This window comes from Pristis pectinata, chromosome 12, assembly GCF_009764475.1.
Source record: "Pristis pectinata isolate sPriPec2 chromosome 12, sPriPec2.1.pri, whole genome shotgun sequence".
Taxonomy (NCBI): Eukaryota; Metazoa; Chordata; class Chondrichthyes; order Rhinopristiformes; family Pristidae; genus Pristis; species Pristis pectinata.
The window spans coordinates 32,719,511-32,740,318 of record NC_067416.1 but is presented as its reverse complement, the minus strand read 5'-3'; the positions used below and the strand labels follow the sequence as shown (position 1 = coordinate 32,740,318).

The window sequence follows — 20,808 nt, the reverse complement described above, 5'->3', positions numbered from 1 at the left end:
AAGAATGATTGGTACAATTTCAGATGGATAGGAATTGCTATTAGGTGAGATATCTGGGCATGGTGCATTGAGCTGAGTCAGAGTCTCCCGGTGCAGTCAGTGGGATGTGGCAACTGAAGATGCGTGCACTGAACTTGATCGGACTTATGAGGCTCTTGACTTTTTTTTTTGCTGCTCTGCACCCAGGTTGACATCTCAGACTGCCTTTGCCAGCTTTTTCTGGTTGGCTTCCTGGCTAGAGGTAGAGGACAAATTTCCCACTTTACACCTTCTCTAACAGGGCCTCCAGTACATAGTGAGAACATTAAAGAGCCCCACATTACCTGATGTCCCACAAGTCAGACTAAGTTCAAAAACCCCTACCACCACCTGCTACAGTCTCAATGAACCATCCCTTGAAGAGGTACAGACAGGATTTACGTAATGGACCACAGAGCTGAACTCCAGAGGTGAGTGAGAGAACTGCCCTTGACCAGCACTTAACCAAGTGTGGCATCAAGGCATCCTGGTGAAGCTGAAGTCAGTTATCGTCAAATGGAAAACAATGCAGTGATTGGTGTGCACCTCGCACAAGGGAAGATGGTTGTAGTTTTCAGAGGTCATTATCCCAGCCCCAGGACGTCGCTGAAAGAGCAACTCAGGGCAGTGTGCTATGTTAAGCCATCCTCAGCTGTTCTTCATTGACCTTCATTCTCTCATAAAGTCACAGGTGGGCATGTTCATTGATAATTGCACCAAGTCCAATTCCATTTGCGGCATTTCAGCCAATGAAACAGTCCATTCTTGCATGCAGCAAGAGCTGAATTACATTTAGGTGTGGGCTGATAAGTGGAAGGTTACATTTCTGTCACAAAATTGCCAGGCAATAACCACTTCCAACAAGGTAAATCCTAACCAATCACTGAATCCTCCAGCATCAATATCCTGGGGGTTACTATTGACCAGGACCTTAACTGGACCAGCCACAGGAACACCATGGTTGTAAGAGTAGGTCAGAGGCTGAGCATCCTGTGAGTGAGTGACTCATCTCCTGACATCCCAAAAGTCAAGAGTGTGATAGTATTCCATCACACTCTTGACCTTTGCGCCATTTATAATGCAAAAGTCAAGACTGTGATGGAATACTATCCATATGAAGAAAGGTATGGCCTACTCCTGCTTCCATTTCTATTGTTCTTATGCCTGCTGAGTCCAGCTCCAACTGTTTGCAAGAAGCTCAGCACCACTGTGGACAAAGCAGCCCGCCTGACTGGCAACCCATCTACCACCCTAAAATTTCATTCCATCCACCACCAGTTCGCTGTGGTTTCAGTGTGTACCTTCCACAAAATGCATTGAAGTTACTCATACAGGTTACTCTGACTGCACCGCCCAAGTCCATGGCCTCTACCTCTAAAATGGACAAGGGTCCATCACTGTTGCTGGCTCCAGATCCTGGGACCCCCTACCCAAAACTGAGGCCCTGGGATGCAGTTATTAGTGTTGCCGCCTCACAGCTCCAGGGACCTGGATTCAATCATGATCTCCGGTTCTGATTTTGTGGAGTTTGCACGTTCTTCCTCTAACCATGTGTGCTTCCTTCAGGTGCTTCAGTTTCCTGCCCCATCCCAAAAACGTGCAGGTTAATCGACTAATTGCCCAGTGTAAATCTCTCCAAGTTTAGGTAGGTGGTGAAGTCAATGGGAATGTGGGGAGAATAGGCTACAGGGAGAATTAGTGGGAAATGGGACTGTTCTGTGAGCTGGTGGGGACTTTGGTTGCCCAAAGCAACTCCCTTCCCTCTACATTGCAAGGAAATACGGAAAAAAAGCAGCACTGTCTGAGCACCTTCATGAGAAGGACTGCAGCAGTTCACAAAGGCAGCTCACCAACGCCTTCCAAAAGGCAATTAGAGATCAGGATTGGCTGGCTTGGATGGGCATCTTGGTCAGCATGGACCAGTTGGGCCGAAGGGTCTGTTTCTGTGCTGTATTACTCTATGACTCCACCGGCAATAAATGCCGGCTATGCCAGCGATACCTAGATCTTACAAAATGAATAAATGAAAAAGTTGTAGGTACTTGTATGGCTGGGCAAGATATTATAATTCATTGTCAAGGTTAGCGCCAATTTAATGGCTTCAGGCGAGGCAGTCAAAATGCTTGTGATGTTAGCCAGAAAAGATCTCTCATGCACACAATGATCAGTGTTGGATAGCCATGGTCACAATTTCATCTATTTGTCATAATCCACTTATGGAGAAAGTGGCCACATCTCCCCTGGCCTGCTCTCAATGTTGAGGGTTATCCAGGTTTTCCTTGGTAGTTTAAAGCCTTGGACTTCACTGCCAGAGGCAGTTATGAGGTTCCAGTTGATGATGTTTGCCATCAGCGGCAGGCATGCTATTGAGAGGTGGGGCTGTAGGGTTTTGAATGTGTTCTGTTCTTGGCTGCTAGATTTCAGAATGCCATGTGGGAAGCTTTGATGATGTACGATCTCTATTCATGGATAAAGTCAATGAACAGCTGTGTTAACAGTGGATGTATTATAAAGTTGGGTGTCGGCTACATTAAAATAATGGGTGTGGAGTAAACGTGCAATCCTTGAGCCTATTTTCAGGCAATCTCCAATCTAACGTCTCCAGAATTATGTGTGTGAGCTCCAAAAAAGTAATTTCTTTGTAGAGGTGATGCACAGTCAATAGAAACAAATTCAATTAAATTCAGTTGCAAGCCTTGCAAAACAAGCAAAACAGCCGAAGGGTGATTTCAAAATGCTATCTCAATAAAGCCTTTCATAGTGTGTAGTTCTGCAGATTGAGAAAATTCCTTTTTGCAAAGATTAAACTAGCTCTTTTTCAGATGATCAACCATGAAGCCAGCTAAGGTGATAATCTTAACATTCTTTTTGGCACAAGGATAAAGTATGTGCGTAATAAATTAGTAAAATGATGTATTATCTTTCTGGAATCAGTTTGCAAAAGAAATTTTTGTATTAGAAATGCATTAGTATTTAATTATATTGGCAGCATTTGCAGAGTTATTAATGGGATAGAAGAATTTGAATAAACTTTATCATGAGAAGTTGAAACTTATGCTCTACCTGAACATTGTACGACAAGACTAGATGCAATTTTTGTGTATATCTTATGAAGAAAGAGCTACTTAAAAGCTCAGGAAATGTCCTATTCACATAGTTGTTAAACAAAAACATTTCAAAGGATAGTCGACAGGATTCAACAGAGCACGAAATGTTGAGGAAAACTGAATGGTTTGTTAAATTGCTGGCATGGATGTCAGGTCAACGCTAACACCCATAGGAGAATGATGGGCAGGGAGAATGATAGACAACAGCCTTGGAAGTTCAGTCACTGAGCTTTTTCTAAGACCAACATTTGAAAATCTCAGAAATGAATCCCACCTGAATGTCAGTAAGTACAGTGAGGGGAGTTTTAACCAGGAGAAGTACCTATGGATGCAGATAGTCAGTGAGATCCAGGAAACATGCCTCTTTGAATACAGAGATCCAAAGCGAGTGTTGGCATCAAGTTGGAAAGGATAGTCTCCAGGCTCCACATAAAGTCTCGGCAAAGGTTGGAGCTGGACTGGAAAATTCATGCAGGCTTTCACACAGAGCAATCAATACTCAAGCATGGTGACGTACATTCCCATCAGCCTTCGTCGATCACCCATCTGAGTCCTCAAAGAATCCTCTGGAGTAAAACATTTGTGAACCTTTGTCCTCTGAGAAGCTGGCACCTTACTGTGGGTACTCATGTCTGATGATTCACCATGTGCAATATGTCTAAACTACCTGCTATTGCAAGCAAAATGCCAATGTCTGATCAAGTGTCTACGGGTGAATTAGCTGCCTTCTGTGACGTCTCCTCGCTCAGCAGCCAGGCTTACCCGGGTTGGTATCCTGAGATATCTGGAAGAAGGATGGTCATAGTGAACCAAGAGGCAAGTAAAAGGGACATTCTTAAATCATCTGTATTTTGGAAAATGGAAGGAATTGAGGAATGTGTGGGAAGTGAGCATAAAAAGGAGGATTTGATAATGAGAGTTCTGCCAATGATGGCCAGCAATCCCTCAGTCAAGGCAATGAGTACATGGGCACCAGTGTTCTCTGTCACAGTTTGTTGTGGGAAGGTATTAATGATCATTTGACTGGACTTTGCAATGGGCAATGAGGTGTTCATTGTAAGTTCTGGGAAAACCTACACTAGGTCAATCCTTGGTTGTTTCACATCCCAATGCACTTTGTCCAGCACTGTCACTTTGCTAGGCCAAACACGTTTATTTGTTCTGTTCTTTTGCTAGGGCTGTTGCTATTCTATTTCCTTTTACGACTAGCTACATCCACAACTAATATAGTAGTTGTGGTGGAGTTGGAAAATTTGCAGAGGAGCAAAAGTTGCAAAGCAACATATATGCTATTATTATCCAGTAGAAGTAAATGTCAAATGAAGTATTGGTTGTAGAAGGAAACCCCAGAGTAAGTATTCCTCACACTGGTGCAATCAAAATAACTTTTCTTATGTTCCATGAAATAGCTCTGCCTTTCTAGATAGCTGCAATACTTCAATGGGCAGATAGTACTTCACATACTATCTATCCATTACTATTTTAACCGTGTTTAGGTTATTTTTTGTAAATCAAGTCAGACAAATATGGGTGCATGTCTGCAACTTACCTGGAAACTGATTTCTTTCAGATGGATGTAATAGTGCACACATCTACAAGCCACAGTAAAACAGTTGATAGCTACCCCCATTTATGTGAGTGTGTCATTATTTACAGGTCCATCTCACTGTATAGGCTGGCACCTTAAATCCAATTACAACAGCAAGTGGTGGAGATCATGTGCCCTTCCTTCAAGATGGCCTCTCTGCTGGGTCCTCAGTTGGTGTGGGCTTTGTTCATATATTGTATTTTATCGGGATTCACAGAAATTTCAAAGCACCATACAAGAATTCAGCACAGAAGGGAGACGTCCAGCCAAGTTCCATTTAATCCCATTGCCCGGCCCTTTCCTCATATCCCCACATCTGCGTAACTACTTGCCCCTTCAATAACTTATCCAATATCTTTTGAAGTTACAATTGAATCTGCTTCCACCACCTTTTCAGACAATGCAATCAGATCATAACTATTCACTGGAAATAAAGTGTTCCCTTGTGCCAACTTTGGTCCCTTTGTCAATCTTGGCTACTGTCCTTTCTGCCACTGGAAGCAATACTGTTCATGATCATGAACATCTCCTCTCACACTTCAGCTGAGATCAAACCCAGTTTATAACATCATAAATATAAGTCGGCTTTACAGCCTCTTAAGGCTGTCCATCATACAGGACCATGGGTAACTTGATCCCCACCCTCAATCGTCTTGCCTGGTCCTCAAAACCCCTGTAATACTATTTGATTTCTTCCTTTTATTTACAACCTTCCCAAAGTTCGGGGCTCAGAAATGAACACAAGCTGAAATATAACCAGCATTATATGAAGTTCTACTGTAACTGTTTTTATATTATGTGAATAAAGTAAAGGATCTCATACTGAGATGCTGATGCTGTTCCAATGAAAGTCTTTGACTTGAAGAATTGACTTTGTTTTTCTCTCTCTGCAGATGCTCATGGACATGCTTGGTATTTCCAATATTTTGTGTTTCATTCTTCATTTTTTTTTACTGCAGCAATGTTTTGTTTAAGGATCCTATGTTTTTTTTAACATACATCCCAAATTGTCCTGTCACCCTCAAAGCTTTACCATAACATTGCCAGGTCTGTCAATTCCTGCACCACCCACCCCCCACCCCAAACTGTACCACTAAGAATTTCTTCTTTCAGAGCATTGCGAGTCTTTGGAACTCCTTGCCGCAGAGAGCTGTGGCAACAGAGTCCTTGGGTATATTTAAGGCTGGGATAGATAGATTTCTAATCAGTAAGGGAGTCAAGAGTTAAGGGAAAAAGAGCAGGAAAGTAGACTTGAGGGATGTTGGATCCCATTGGATGGCGGACCAGGCTTAATGACCTGCACATATTCCTACTTCCAATGGATTTATGGTCCTATATTGCCTCTGCCCATTCTTTCCACTGAAATGTACGTGTCTCTGCTTTAGATTTCATCCACGCTGAGTCTGTTCATTCTAACAGGCCCATATCCTCTGTCTATGTTTGTCACTGAGCTCCTCGTTCTTTACTGCAGTTCACCATTTTAAATGATCTGTAGATTTTGAAATTATACCCCTCCAGGCTATTAATATATATCAAAAAGAGCAGTGGTCCTAATAAAGACTCCAGGGAATAAAGCTGGAGAAGCTGCGGTTACTCAGCTTAAGAGCAGAGAAGGTGTTTAAAATTCTGCAGGGTTTAGCTGGGATAAATAAAAAGTTGCCAATTTTCATGTGTCAGCCCCCCAGATTTTACAGTGAAGCTTCAAGTGACAACTTTATGAAAAAATGGTTAGGATTTGAAATGCAGACACAAGGAACTGCAGATGCTGGCGATCTGGAGCAACGCAGAAGGTGCTGGAGGAACTCAGCCGGTCAGGCAGCATCTATGCAGGGAAATGGACAGTCGAAGCTGGAAAGAAACAGTCCTGATGAAGGGTCTCAATCCGAAACATCGACTGTCTATTTCCCTCCATAGGTGCTGTCTGACCCACAGAGTTCCTCCAATGCCTTTTGTGCCTAGGATTTGAAATGTACTTCCTGATAGGGTGCTGGGTACAGATTCAATAGCAGTTTTCAAAAGGGAGTTTAATAAATATTTGAATAAGAAACAAATCTCTCTGCTAAAAAGTTCCAAACACTCACATCCGTCTGAGAAAAGAAATTCTAAGTGGTATAATTTTAAAGGGGGTGCAGGAACAGAGGAACCTGGGGTGGTTCTGGCAGAGCCTTTAAGGTGACAAGACAAGCAGAGAGGTTTGTTGTAAAAACCTACGGGGTCATAAAGAATTATGGGAAGAAAGAAGAGGGGAGCATGAGAGTAAAGGTAACTAAGATGTTCTTCAAGTGCTTACTTATGCTGTGCTATTCTATGATTCATTGTTTACTTCCCTCTAATAATCTTAATAGGATCTTCCCTCCTCCTCAGGTAATGTACTCTAAAGCTAGCACAGAGAATTTATGGCACTTTCACGCCCCATTTAAAGTTATAAGATGATCAATACATCTTGATTTTTCACTGGATTCTCAGTTTTGCAGGCTTCAAGAATAAGTGTCAAGTAAAACTGTGAAATCGTGAAAGTTTGCTTCAAAATAATTCTGAAGGAAACTATCTACATTCAGTGTGAAGCAAAAAGAAATCTCAAGTTGAAATTTTATATTTTATGTGACAGCGTAAAGAAGAACTGAATTTTCCTTATTTCCCTGGGCTGTTTATGCACAAATTGGACAAATATACAGGTTGCAGACCTTTTCCAGTTCTTACATGTTTATGGCTGAATGTGAAATAGGAGGAACTTGGTTTAACTAACAACCTGAAACCTTGTTCAGATTAACACTAAGATGGAAAAGTCACCATTAATTCTATCAAGTGATGCAAACTCAGCAGTAACTTTCCCATCGACACTCAGTTCAGTTTCTGGCATTACCACTTGTAAAAATCATCCAGTGTCAAGCCCCAAGATTGATTAGAGTCGAGTGGCTGTTGAAAATGTGCTCTCTTAAAACCATCTTGACTGATGAGGAGAGGATACTGACTCATCTATGTTCTATGGTGTATTGCAGCCCTAATACATTTTTAGTTAAGATGGCAAAAAAAATACCAAGGTTCAATATCTAGCAATGAAGTATATTTAACCATTTTAAATTCTTTTGTGGGATCTAGCTGTCATTGGTGTGGCAAGCATTTGTTGCCTGAGAAGGTGGTAAGTCATCCTCTCCAATTGCTCCAGTCCTTCTGGTGAAGATATTGTTGGATTGAAATTTCCATGAGTTTAACCCAGTGACGATGAAGGAATGGTGTTGTATGTCCAAGTGAGCACGGAGTGTGGAGCCTCCACACTTCTCCACCTTACTGCCTCCACCCTTCCAGGAGCTCAAAGTCGTGAGTTTGGGAGGTGCTACTGAAGGAATTTTGGCAGGTTGATGCAGTGCATCTTGTAAATGGGACACATTGTGGCCACAATGCTCTATGGGGGATGGACAGAAGTTCAAAACTGTGAGGTTGAAGTTGGTCTGAGTGATATTCCAAAGTAGTCTAGACACTCTATTCCAAGCTCTATTAAGGGAAAAAATTACCTGGCAGACAGAGGAAAAGTTTCAAGGGTGTGGTCAAAGCCTCCTTGGATATAACATCCCCACTGATTCTTGGGAATCCTTGGAATATGACCACTCAAAGAAGCATTCGAGATGCTTTTGAGAACTTCGGGTCTGTACATCAGGAGCACACAGATGCCCTGTGTGTGTGGCAGAAGGAGTGAACCACCTTGTAAACTATCCACCATCCACACTTGACATCAGGCACCTCCTGCCCCATCTGTGGAAGAGTCTGCATTTCCCACATCAGCCACCTCAGAACCAACAAAACTGGAGTCATCCTTGACCCTGAGGGATGGCCTAAGATGAAGATTGCAACATAATCATTTAAGTTTGCATAATAGGACGTTCCCTGAGTTCAACTGTATGACAGCTAACACCATGCCTCTTCTTTGACCCAGGAAATAAGGAGATTCATGAACATGGACATTATGTTTCCGGTCCTGCAGTTCAGAGATGTGTATTCAAATCCCCACTACAGGAGTTGGGGAATTTAAATTGTTAATTAGAGTTCAAATCCCACCATAACAGTTGATGAGGTTCAATGCTGTCTTAGAAGTTAATTAAATAAATCTGTATTCCTGTGTGAAAAGGTAGTATCTGTTATAAAGACCATGAGACTATCAGACTACCATGAAACCTCACTCAGCCTTGCTACTGTCCTCAAAGTAAGAAAATGTGGTGTCCTTATGCAGTATGGCTGATGTGTGATTGGCAGCAATGGAGCTGAAAAATAACAGAGTAGTTAAGAAATCAGTGTTACCCTTCACTTTTGTAGTTATAGAAGCTCCAATATGCCCAAGAAACCAATGATACAGAGTTTAATTTTTGCCCTAACCTCCGTTAACATGGACAGTATTGACTGAGTTATGAAAATCAAAAATCTGCATATGCTGGAAATCTGAGGTAGAAACAAAAATTGCTGGAAACACTCAGCAGGTCAAACAGCATCACTTGAAAGAGAAATAGAGTTAATGTTTCAGGCTGAAGACCTTCATCAGATCTGGAAGAGAGAGAGAAACCAAGTTAGTTGCAGAGAGGGTGGGGAAATGATGGGTGGGGTAAAGAAAATCTCTGAGAGGGTAATGCTAGGGTTGCCACAGGATGTTGATGAAGTTATCTGCTTGATAGGTTAATGAGGGAAGTTCAAGAGAGAGAGACAAAACATGAAAAAGGGAACATAAGGTAATGTCCAGTGGATTGGACCAAACTCGTGGAAGACACAGTTATGTTTGGCATAGCATGCAACTTTGTTCATTTCTTCTGAGTGAAATTATGGAATCAGCTCCTGTGAAGTGAATGAGTGGCAAGGTTACACTTCACATATTCACAATGCTAATAACATATTAGCTCACCAAACAACTAGAACTTAGAACACTGGCAGGCTCCAACCTAATGCTGTAAACAAATTAATTGATGTGTTTTCTAATTTCATGCATGACTGCTAAAGCATTTTCAATTTTTACCAGAACTTTGTTGAAACATAAAAAGATAAGCAACAGTGCAAGAATAGGACATTTGATATGGTAAGTCTGACCTACCATCAGTAAAATCATTGTTGAATTTTTATATCAATTTCACATTTCCACTCGATTCAGATACTATATCTCTTAATTTCCTCATTGCTCAAAAATCTGTCAGTTTTAGCCTTTCTGTCCCCAGTAAATGACCATGCACAGTTTTCTGTGGTAGAGAATTCCAAGCATTGATGGAGAAGATTTTTTGTCCTCTTCTCAGTCCCAAGTGGCCCCACCTTTTATCCTGAGACAGTAACACAATATACTGCATTCTGTTATTGCTTTTCCCTTTCTACTACTTTGATGTACTTATGTTTTGAAATTATCTGTATGGATGGCATGCAAAACAGTTTTTCACTGTACCTCGGTACATACGACAATAATAAACCAATCACCAATGACCTGCTATCAGTCTGGACTCCAGCCAAAGGAACCCAACATCATCAGTCCTTCCAAACCCTGTAAGAATTGGATGCACTCAGTGAGATGATCCCTCATTCATCAAATTTCCAGAGAACATGGGCCAATACTGTTCAATTTCCTCACTTAATACACCTCCTTACCTCAGCACTCAATCCAGTTAACTTTTGTCACATTTCCTCCAAGATGAGCATATACTTTGTTAGGAAGAGAGTCAAAATTCTAGGGAGTGTTCCAGATGATGTCAGAAAATCCCTGTGGCATTGTGGCAAGGTATCCTTCCTCTTATACCACAGCCCCCTTTCAGTACATACAGTTAAACTCCGATAATCCGCTATCTAACTAGCTGGAAATCCTGATGGTTGAGCACCTGTGTCACCAGGTGATGTTCGCTATGATCCTCGCCCACTCACTCTGACCCTGGTTCTTGCTCTCCCCTTCCAGTCGCCAGGGCCCCAGTTCCCGCACTCTTACTTGGTCCCGTTGGCCATTCTCCCTTGAAGCTTACCTGGTTCTATTTCCCATGCTCCCTTTTAACTTACCGGGGCAATGTTACCCATGTTCCCTTCAAACTTAGCAGGCTCGCTGGAAAATATGTATATTGTTTCACCAACACACCAATCCCCTCCCTGCACCAAGTCATCGTTGAACCAGATATCGGGCATGAAATTTGCACATGGGACTGTCAGTGACCCTCTTACATGAGCATTGGATAATGATGAACTTGAAGCTATATCAATGAGAGACCAGCAAAGCTTATAACAGCTGCATCGATCACATAATGATTTTTTTAATGCACAAGATTCTAAATAACAAATCAGACATACAGGATGGTGAATAATTGCTACTGAGCGCAAAACTAGGCAATAATCCAATACTTGTTTAAGCAACCATTAAATTCCTTTGGTTTCTTGCATGAGCTTGGCTATTCTTTATGAATCTTTGACCATAATCAATCCTTTAGTTCCATTGTTCATACTGTTAGCGAATAACTATTTAGTAAAAATCTGGTGTGCATTTTGTTTAGAGTCTAGATTAACAGCTAGGGTTCAACTGTGCATAATTAGGGTGAAGCAACACTCACTGAAGAACAATATTTATGTGTTGGTTTTAATATAAATGAGCTTCAACTGCTGAAAGAGTCCTATGTATCTCATACCTGATACTATCAGCATTTGTGTTATGACCTCTTACAGATACTTAAGCAATCAGATTGCAATCTAAACTCATTTATATTAACAACTTATCAGTAAGTATTATTCTTCTGTGAGTGTTCCCTCACCCTAATAATGCATAAATGACCTTGTGCCTTGAAAGTATTTCAGAAGCACTTTCCACGAGTAGAAAGCTGGACTCAGAGAGAAGAGCAGCCAATATGGCCTTTATCAGGAAAATATTGTCTTCACTTGGATCTCAGTCTGCAATCCCCCCACCTTTACTAGGTAATTTATTCAGTCCATTTTATAATTAATTGACTGACAAAACTGTATTCAATTATGGTTAAAAGTTTTAGAATTCACCGTTATCCTCTAAATTTAATATATCAGGCTATTCACTAAACTCATTAACTGAATGTCATACCAAAATAATTTATGGACAGCATTACAAATTAAATAAGCTGCTGTTTGCATTTAATAAGCAAATCGCTCACCAAACTTTAAAAAGATTACATTTAACTAATGAATGGTTGTGAATTTGAGCTATGGGTACTAACTTGCTGCCGATTCTTTGTACATCATTTTTGGATAATCATGCTGACAAATTAGGAAGGGTGGTAGCGTGTTCATCATTCCCGCCCACTGGAGGTCAATAAACTTTGGTGTCAATCCGTGCAATACTCTAATTCACTGCCAGTGTTACCAAATTGGACCAAGCAAAGGTAGGAATCCAAGGTTAAGCAAAGGTAGGAATCCAATATTTAGTACCCAAAACTGAACTGTTTTGGAGGGATTCTCAATGATTTGCAGGTGATCGAATGGAGAGAGAATCTTTTGTCGCCTGATGCTCATTTTTGCAGATAACTGGAGTTTTAAAAGTTGTGAGAGAGTCTTGAGATGGAGCTTTACCTCAGCCAGTATTACAGACTAATCCTGGATTCCTGGATTATGAATGCCTGATTTATGAACACCCTGTACATATGATCAAGTGTTTGGGAGTCCAATGAGATCGATGGGGGTAGATTTGCCAACGACTGCAGGGCTGCAGGCATCTTCTCTTGGTGGGAACGAGGCATTTCCATGTGCCTTCTCCTCGCACCTACACCTCCTCCCGCCTGCCGACCACCCCCCCCACCACCCTAGCCTGAGCTGCTACGATCATGGGCTGGGTGAAGCTGAGTAGAGTCAGAAGCGCTGAGCAGACTCACTGGGTCAGTGAGGCCGGCTGGCGGCCACTCTTCCCACTCCTGCTCGCCCTCCCATCACAGCTGTTCCTGTGATCCTCACCCACACGTTGTTTTTTGTTCATTTCTGACTTACAAATTTTTGGATTATGAATAGTTCTCAGGAACTGAACCTCGTCATAACCTGGGGGCTGCCTGTACACGTGTCTCTAGGCTTGAAAGGGATAGGAGGGGAAAAGAGAGGGGAAGGAAGCGTTCTAAGTAGGTGGCCTTACCCACAACAGGTTTTCCTGAAGCACTTCTCCTACATTAGCCTGACGGAAGTGCAGTGGCTGCAGAGATTCTGCTTTCCAACGTTCTCCTCGTGGCGATCTGTCACTTACAGCTGAACAGAAGGACTGCAACCGCTTTACCTTTAACCATCAAAATAACATTCACACTGGATTTCTGTGTCTTCAGCATCTCCCATCTGCAGCAGACCAGTACAGGAAGATTTAGAAGAGAGAACATGGAACAGTACAGCACAGAAATAGGAGATTCGGCCCATAATATTGTGCTGAATTAATTAAGCTAATCATGCCTAATTAAATGAATCCCTTCTGCCTGCACATGCTCCATTCCCTCCATTTTCTGCACATTCATGTGCCTCTCTAAGGGCTTCTTAAACAACTCTATCACATCTGCCTCCGCCACCACTCCTGGCAACACATTCCAGGCACCCATTACTCTCTGTGTAAAAAGACTTGCCCCGCATCTCTCCTTTGAACTTACTCCCTCTCACCTTAAATGCATACCCTCTAGTATTTGACATTTCTAACCTGGGAAAAAAATATCGGAGGTCTCCTCTATCGATGCCTCTCGTAATCTTATAAACTTCTATCAGGTCTCTTCTCAGCCTCTGTTGCACCAGAGAAAACAACCCTAGTTTGCTCAACTTCTCCTTATAGCACCTGCCCTCTGATCCAGGCAGCATCCTGGTAAACCTCTTCTGCACCCTCTCCAAAGCCTTTGTATCCTTCCTATGATGTGGCAACCAGAACTGAATGCAATACTTCAGATGCGGCTTAACCAGAGTTTTATAAAGCTGCAACATAACATCCTGACTCTTGAACTCAATGCCTCAACTAAAAAAGGCAAGCATGTCAATACACCTTCTTTACCACCCTATCAACCTGTGCAGCAACTTTCAGGGAGCTATGGACTTGGACCCCAAGATCCCTCTGTACATCAACACTGTTCATGGTCCTGCCATTAACTCTGTACTTCCCCTTTACATTTGATTTCCCAAAGTGTAACATTTCACATTTGCCTGGATTAAACTCCATCTGCCATTTCTCCATCCATATCAGCAACTGATCTATATCCCACTGTATCCTTTGGCAAACTTCTGCACCATCTACATACAATCTTCGTGTGATCTGCAAACTATCTAACCCACCCATCTACATTTTCATCCAAGTCATTTATATATATCGCAAACAGCAGAAGTCCCAGTATGGATCCCTATGGAACACCACTAGTCATGGACCTCCAGCCATAATAAGTCCCATCAACCACTACTCTCTGTCTTCTATGGCCAATTCTGAATCCAAAACAGCAAAGTCACCCTGGATCCCATGCATCTTAATTTTCTGGAATACCCTCCCATGAGGGACCTTGTCAAATGCCTTACTGAAATCCACGTAGACAACATCCACAGCTTCATTGATCACCTTCATCACCTCCACAAAATAATCAAGTTAGTAAGACACAACTTGCCCCACACAAAGCCATGCTGCCTGTCCCAATTAGGCTATGCTTTTCCAAATGCTCATAAATTCTCTCCCTAAGAATCCTCTCCAATAGTTTCCCTACCACTGATGTGAGACTTACCTGTCTATAATTTCCAGGATTATCCCTATTTCCCTTTTTGAACAAAGGAACAACTTTAGCTACTCACCAGTCCTCCAGGACCTCACCTGTGGCTAGAGAGGACACAAAGATCTTGGTCAAGGCCCCAGCAATCTCACCTCTTGCCTCTCTCAATAACCTGGGGTATATCACATCAGGCCCTGGGGACTTATCCACCTTAACATTCTTCAAGAGCTCCAACACCACCTCTTTCTTTATCACAAAATCCCCCTGCATATTATCAAGCTCGACACTGATCTCATTAACATCCATGTCCTACTCTTTGGTGAATACCGATGCAGGGTACTCATTTAGGACCTCGCCCACGTGCTCTGCCTCGAAGCACATGTTTCTTCCTTTGTCCTTGAGTGGTCCTACCCTCTCCCTAGCTATCCTCTTGCTCTTGATATATGTATAGAATGCTTTGGGATTCTCCTTAATCCTACTTGCCCCTCCTGGCTCTCCTAATTCACTTCTTGAGTTCTTTTCTCTGTGTTCCTCAAGGGCCCTGTTCGATTTTAGCTTCCTAAACCTTACATATGCTTTTCCATCTTGACTACATTTACAACCTTTCCTGTCATCCAGGGTTCCCTTACCTTGTCATTCTTGTCCTTGTTCTTACTGGAACATACAGTCCTGTACTCCGTGAATTATAAATCTATGAGTAATTGTCTCCAACTTGCATTATAAACAGAAGCCTTCACTTAAATTGCACCATTTGTGATGACATCCTCAATGGCTTCACAGCCAGTTAAGCATTTTTGAAGTGTGATCATTCACTCAAAGAAGACAGGAACAGCATCTAAACTGCATGCAGAAAAATCTTGCAATAACTGATCAAGTAATCCATTCTATTTGGACTGAATCAAGAAAAAATGTTGACCTGGAAGAATCTCACTGCATTTCAGTGCTATTGAATTTTTTCTATTCAGCCGAGAAGGCAAACGAGTTTTTGGTTTTACTTTTCATCTGAATGTCATCACCTTCAAAAGTACAGCACTTCTGCAATACTGTACCTTGTTTGCTACACTGGTACCCAATATGGATGTGAAATATCACTACTTCTTTTTTCAGTGCACCTCCTTTCATACTAATACCTCACTGATATATTGAAAGTTAGCCATTTAAGAACTCATTACTTTATTTCCCATTTAGCAACAGTGAATGAAATAATTTGAATCAAACTATTTGCATCACATTTAACATGCCTTCATTTTTTTCTAGGTTCAAAGCATTTTAACAGAACCCCAATTGTAACCAGTCATGCTTCATTTTCATTCATGGTTTCCATTTACAGTTGCTATCCCACTCCGCCGTTATTTTCTTGTCATACCAGTCAACTGAAAATGTTTGTGGTTTACTGTTTTGGGAAGTGGTAATGAAACCACCTCAAAATTACTGCAGGGCTCACTTTACAAAGCGTGAGTCATCATTCTCTCATTGAATGTATAAAGCACTGCTCTTTGAAATTGCATCCAAATGAAAAGATGATAGTTTCCAGGCTTTCACCATCCCCTTATGATGTGCAAAAGGTGCAACAAACTGAAGATTCGAATGGAAGAAATTATTGGGAGAGAATGAAATTCACCTACAACATGTTGTCAATTCAGGGTAAAGTGAACAATCTTTAAAGTTCTTTCCAGCATTGCAGTGAATTTACAACATAGGCCATTGCACCCAATTGATCTGTGCTAGCATTCAAACTCCATATAAGCCTCCTTCTGCCCTTATCTGTAACCTTAGCAGCATAATGGCATGGCTGCTCTTGACAGTATTTGACCTCTGAATATATTTTCATTCAGGTATTATCATACAGAAGCCAAAATTTCCATTTTAAAGAGGTATTAAATTGTTAAATGCAATTTATGAAACAATAGATTGGAGGATAAATAAATAAATGCTTGGTTAATTGAAACAAAACATTTAAAACTGATCATAGTATGAGGAGTCTTTAAGATTTTGTGCAGAAGAAGCAAACAAAGCATATAACTGACTTCACAGATGAAAGCTGCTGTTCTTTAATGAAAGACTAGTGTAGTGTAAGAGCATGGAGTGTTTTATGATGGATATTCCAATAATTCACAGCTTTGAGGATGCTTTTTAAAATATTTTTGAATGTTTTCAAAATGTTTACGAAATGTAATTTTCTCTTATTCGGTTCCACTGAGATCTGGAAGCAGTAATTGTTCATATAAAGTTTAACAACCCATGAAAGGACTGTGGCATTAGTTACATTTGGAAGGAATACTAAATAAAAAGTTCTGAATTTAAAACAATATTTAACTTACAGAATATTGGCTGAAAATTATAGATTTCAATTAAAATTTTTTTTAATAATAGTAGCCCAAAAATTGATAGATCCCAGCACTGTGAGACTTTTGCAGTTGTTCAATGGAACTTCAGCTCACTGGTTCCTTACTCCAAGAAGTCATAGGATCAAGGCTGTTTGGATAATTCAGTGAGGTGCTCCGAGTACTTGAAGCACAGCTGGGGTTGCCCGGTGTGGGTATGGAGGAGAATACCTTAACACCTGCTTTGAAGAATAAGGTGTGCAAGCTGAAGATGTCAGAACATTAAGAAGAGGCCTTTATTCCCAAGTAGAAGAGCTTCTGTTTAGTGATCAGGAAAAAATGCAGACCATTAAACTTCAGCAAATGAGGTCATGACCCACATGTGCCCCCTTCATTCAGACGTCAGGAGCAAATAGGGAGAATACGTATCCACTTTGGCTACTCTCTTTCAGCAATATCCATAAAGAAAGACTAGGGAATGGAAGTGCACTTCAGATGAAATGAGAATGCTGAAAATAGAGGCAGTTATCTTCCACAATGCAGTCTCACTTCAAATTCACTCTGCAGCACCTCATTCCAGATAACAGGAACTAAAAGAAAGCTCCTTAAACTTTACATATGTATAGCTTTAGCTATTGCAGCAAAACCCAATACATGATTCTTCTGGCTTTGCATGTTAAAGAATAGTCAGCAACATGTTTGTGACATTTACAACCAAGGGTAAATTCTAAATGGGTACAGCGATAATGAACCAATATAAATCAAACATAATACTGGCAATTAAAATCAGATTAACCAGGAAGGCACATGTAACTGTTTAGTTAATTAGCCAATGAAGCAGCTAATTTCTTTGGTAGATTATCTGCTCAGAAGGGAGAATGATGCTGTCTGCTAAACAATACCCAAGAGCTCAGCCTCCAGTGGAACTTAAGTAAAGCAAATCAATTATCCCCTAGTTTTCAAACACTTCATTGAAGCCTCAGATGTGTTAAACACCAAGCAATAAATATGGTTGATAAAACCCAGATGTATATTTCAATCTATCCAAGTGAAAACTGAAGATCTAAAAAAATATATAGCTCAGTACGCAATGAAGAAGGGAAAACATTTGGAGATGGTGTTGAGCCTTTATCCTGAACTGATGTGGTTTTATATGATTGAGTAGCTTGCTAGGCTACTTCAGGTAGGGTGAACCATGATGGAGGACTGGAATCAAATACTGAACAGCGGGTTACCTTCCTTAATGAAAATTAGTGATCCAGTAGGTTTATTATAACAAGGTGACCATGGCATAGTCAGTTTTACCACTACCAGGTTTTATTTTCAAACATTTTCTCTGTACAGCTCACATTCCTTAGTAACCCTGGTGGAGTGGCTAGGTGGAGCAGTGGAGTGCAATTTCAATCCATGCATTTAATCATCACCAATTCCATCCCTTCAACAAGCAGATGCATGGAGTTCTTGTTTAAACTTGAAGGGTGGTTAGAATGCAAAATATCGGACCAAGAAAACACAGAATGGTACAGAAATAGAAACAAATGGATAGGTCTTTCAAACAATCAGCTCAGAAATGATAGGCAAATTCTTCCCATTAATGCTGTAAAATTCCACAATTCTAACACCCTTTAACATCCTTGACCATTCACTTTTGAACAGAAACAGGTTGAAGTACAGAAAAGGGGAAAAAAAAGACATTTTATAATTCAAGGGAGGGATAAAACTAAAGATTTTGAGGACAAAGCTGTAATTGACAAAGTTTCTGACAACAAATTTAACAAAATCCCAATAAATGAATGCATCCACCTTTATACAAAAATCAGCATTCCTCTTGCATAGACAAAATCTTACCATTTACTGTTGATTTGCAACCACATTCCTGAAAGGGGATCATGTGGCTGGGGTTATCGCTATGTGTTCTTGCCACCTGTTTTCTGCAGTCAGGGGTATTTTCAGGATAATTAGCATGTCATCGGTTGTATGAGCTTCATCCTTCTTTGGGGTTAGTTAGTCACTCGACATTGAAAACAAAGAATCAAGCATTCAGAAGAACAGGATTAAAGGACAGGGAGATAATTGGATCAAGGAGGGAAAGAGTTGGTACATAGAGAAGAAGACTGAAAGCATGGAGATCACAAGGCAGGCCAATGACAGGGCTGTAAGACACATCAGATGAAGATCAGCAAAAGAAGTGGGAAAACATTGGATGGGGCATTGACTACAAGAGCTGAGACATCATGTTATAGCTGCAGAGGATGTTGGTGAGACCATACCTGGAATATTGTGTGCAGTTCTGGTTGCCATATTCTGGGAAGGATGCGATTAAGCTAGAGAGAGTGCAGTAAAGATTCACAAGGATGTTGCCAGGACGGGAGGGCTTGAATGATAAGGAGAGATTGGATAGGCCGGGACTGTTTTCCCTGGAGCGAAGGAGGATAAAGTGTGACCTTATAGATGTTTATAAAATCATGACAGCCACATGTAAGGGAGATGGTCGCAGTCTTTTTCCTGGGCTAGGTTAGGGGAGTCTAAAATTAGAGGGCACACTAATTTTAGACAAGTGAGAGGGGTCCAGAAAGGCAAGTTTTTCACACTGAGAGTGCTGAGTACATGGAACCAGCCGCCGGAGAAAGTGGCGGGTACAATTACAATGTTTAAAAGATATTTGTATAGATTCATGGATAGGAAATGTTTAGAGGGATATGGGCCAAGTGCAGGCAAATGGGACTAGCTTAGGAGGGCGCCTTAGTCGGCATGGACTCTATGACTTTATAAAAGCCAAAGGTCTATTCAATGCTTGCAAGAACCATAAACAGTATGAAAGGGCTCGTTGCCAAACACGTATGAAAGTAAAATCTTATGGTGTCACCTTGTGGCTCAATTGAAGAACTGCAAGTTGGCTTTGCGCTGCTATTTCAGAGTTTGGATGCAACATGAGCATGAATTAGTTTACCTTTGTAGCTATTTAGTATGCCATCACTTCCAGGCATAACAAGTACTATGGCAATTTAGTATGAAAATGAAACAGTTGGAATAGGGATTTTCAATATATATTGGAATGAATGGTGTGAGGTTCCTGATATTTCATATAATAGATTCCATTTAATAAATTTGAAAGTATTATACCCACTGATTTTATCCACTGAATTTATTATCGCTTCCCAAAATTCTATATGTTTTCAAATCAATTAGTAAGTCACCTGATCTTTCAAGAGTGGTTCACCTTACAACTAAAGAGATTTGAAACTATTCTCAATTAATTTATATTTTTAGTGGGTTTTTTCGTGAGTGCATCATGGAGGATAATGAAATCAATTTGGATTCCTTACATCACATTAACGAACCCCAGGTCAGACACCATAGCCACATGTAGAGTGAACCACATGAGTTCTTACCACTTTTCTGTCCTAATCCTAATTTTAGAAGAACCTCTTTTCTTCTCATGCCATTTCTATTACAGTAGGAAGTGCACAGTTAGCTGTAGACAGCTTTATTGATGGACTTGCGAAGCTCATGACTTCATTATTAGTGCATCATGATAACATCAGAGTGGTTGATGGTCTTCCTCTATCTTGTTCCAAAATGATTGCTACATGTCAATCCCACCATTGTGTGAATGCATTCAAAGACAGATTTTCATTCAGCTATCTAATTGTGAGTAAAAAACAAACAAATACACTTCTATTGCTCCAAATGAAAGTACACATTCTGTTGCAGTAAACTGACAGGAAACTGTCTCTTGTTTCAGGTAACAAACAAATCCTTCAAGATCACTAAGTTCTAATTCTAATAATATCTTTAACTTTACTTCAGCTAAGACATTAAGTTCAGAGTTTGCATTCTATTTATTTCAATGAAAAAATAGCCCAGTTTCTGATCGTGTTTTGAAAGGTTTGGGTTTGCATCCCATTGTCTAGGCCCTGGATCGAGGAAATCAATAGACTGCCATTCTGTATTAAAGATAGTTCTGAAATGTTATCTGGCATTAATTTAGTTCAGTGGTACAGCATTATATATTTTAAGTTGTCTTGCCTCGAGCACACTTGCTGCATTCCAGCTTTAAAAGCTTTTACATTTTTTTAAAGTGTCACAGCTTTTCAATATGCAAA

At 40.8% G+C, this 20,808-nt stretch overlaps 1 long non-coding RNA gene across 1 annotated transcript; it reads right to left on the bottom strand.

Annotated features, from left to right (window-relative positions):
- Window positions 1-3,019: 3,019 nt before the first annotated feature.
- Window positions 3,020-15,228, bottom strand: LOC127576939 (uncharacterized). Its single transcript, XR_007957295.1, has 3 exons — window positions 15,008-15,228; window positions 12,797-12,990; window positions 3,020-3,909 (listed from the first exon to the last, which is right to left on the bottom strand). It is a non-coding gene; the product is annotated as an uncharacterized LOC127576939 (long non-coding RNA).
- Between the last annotated feature and the right edge of the window lie 5,580 nt (window positions 15,229-20,808).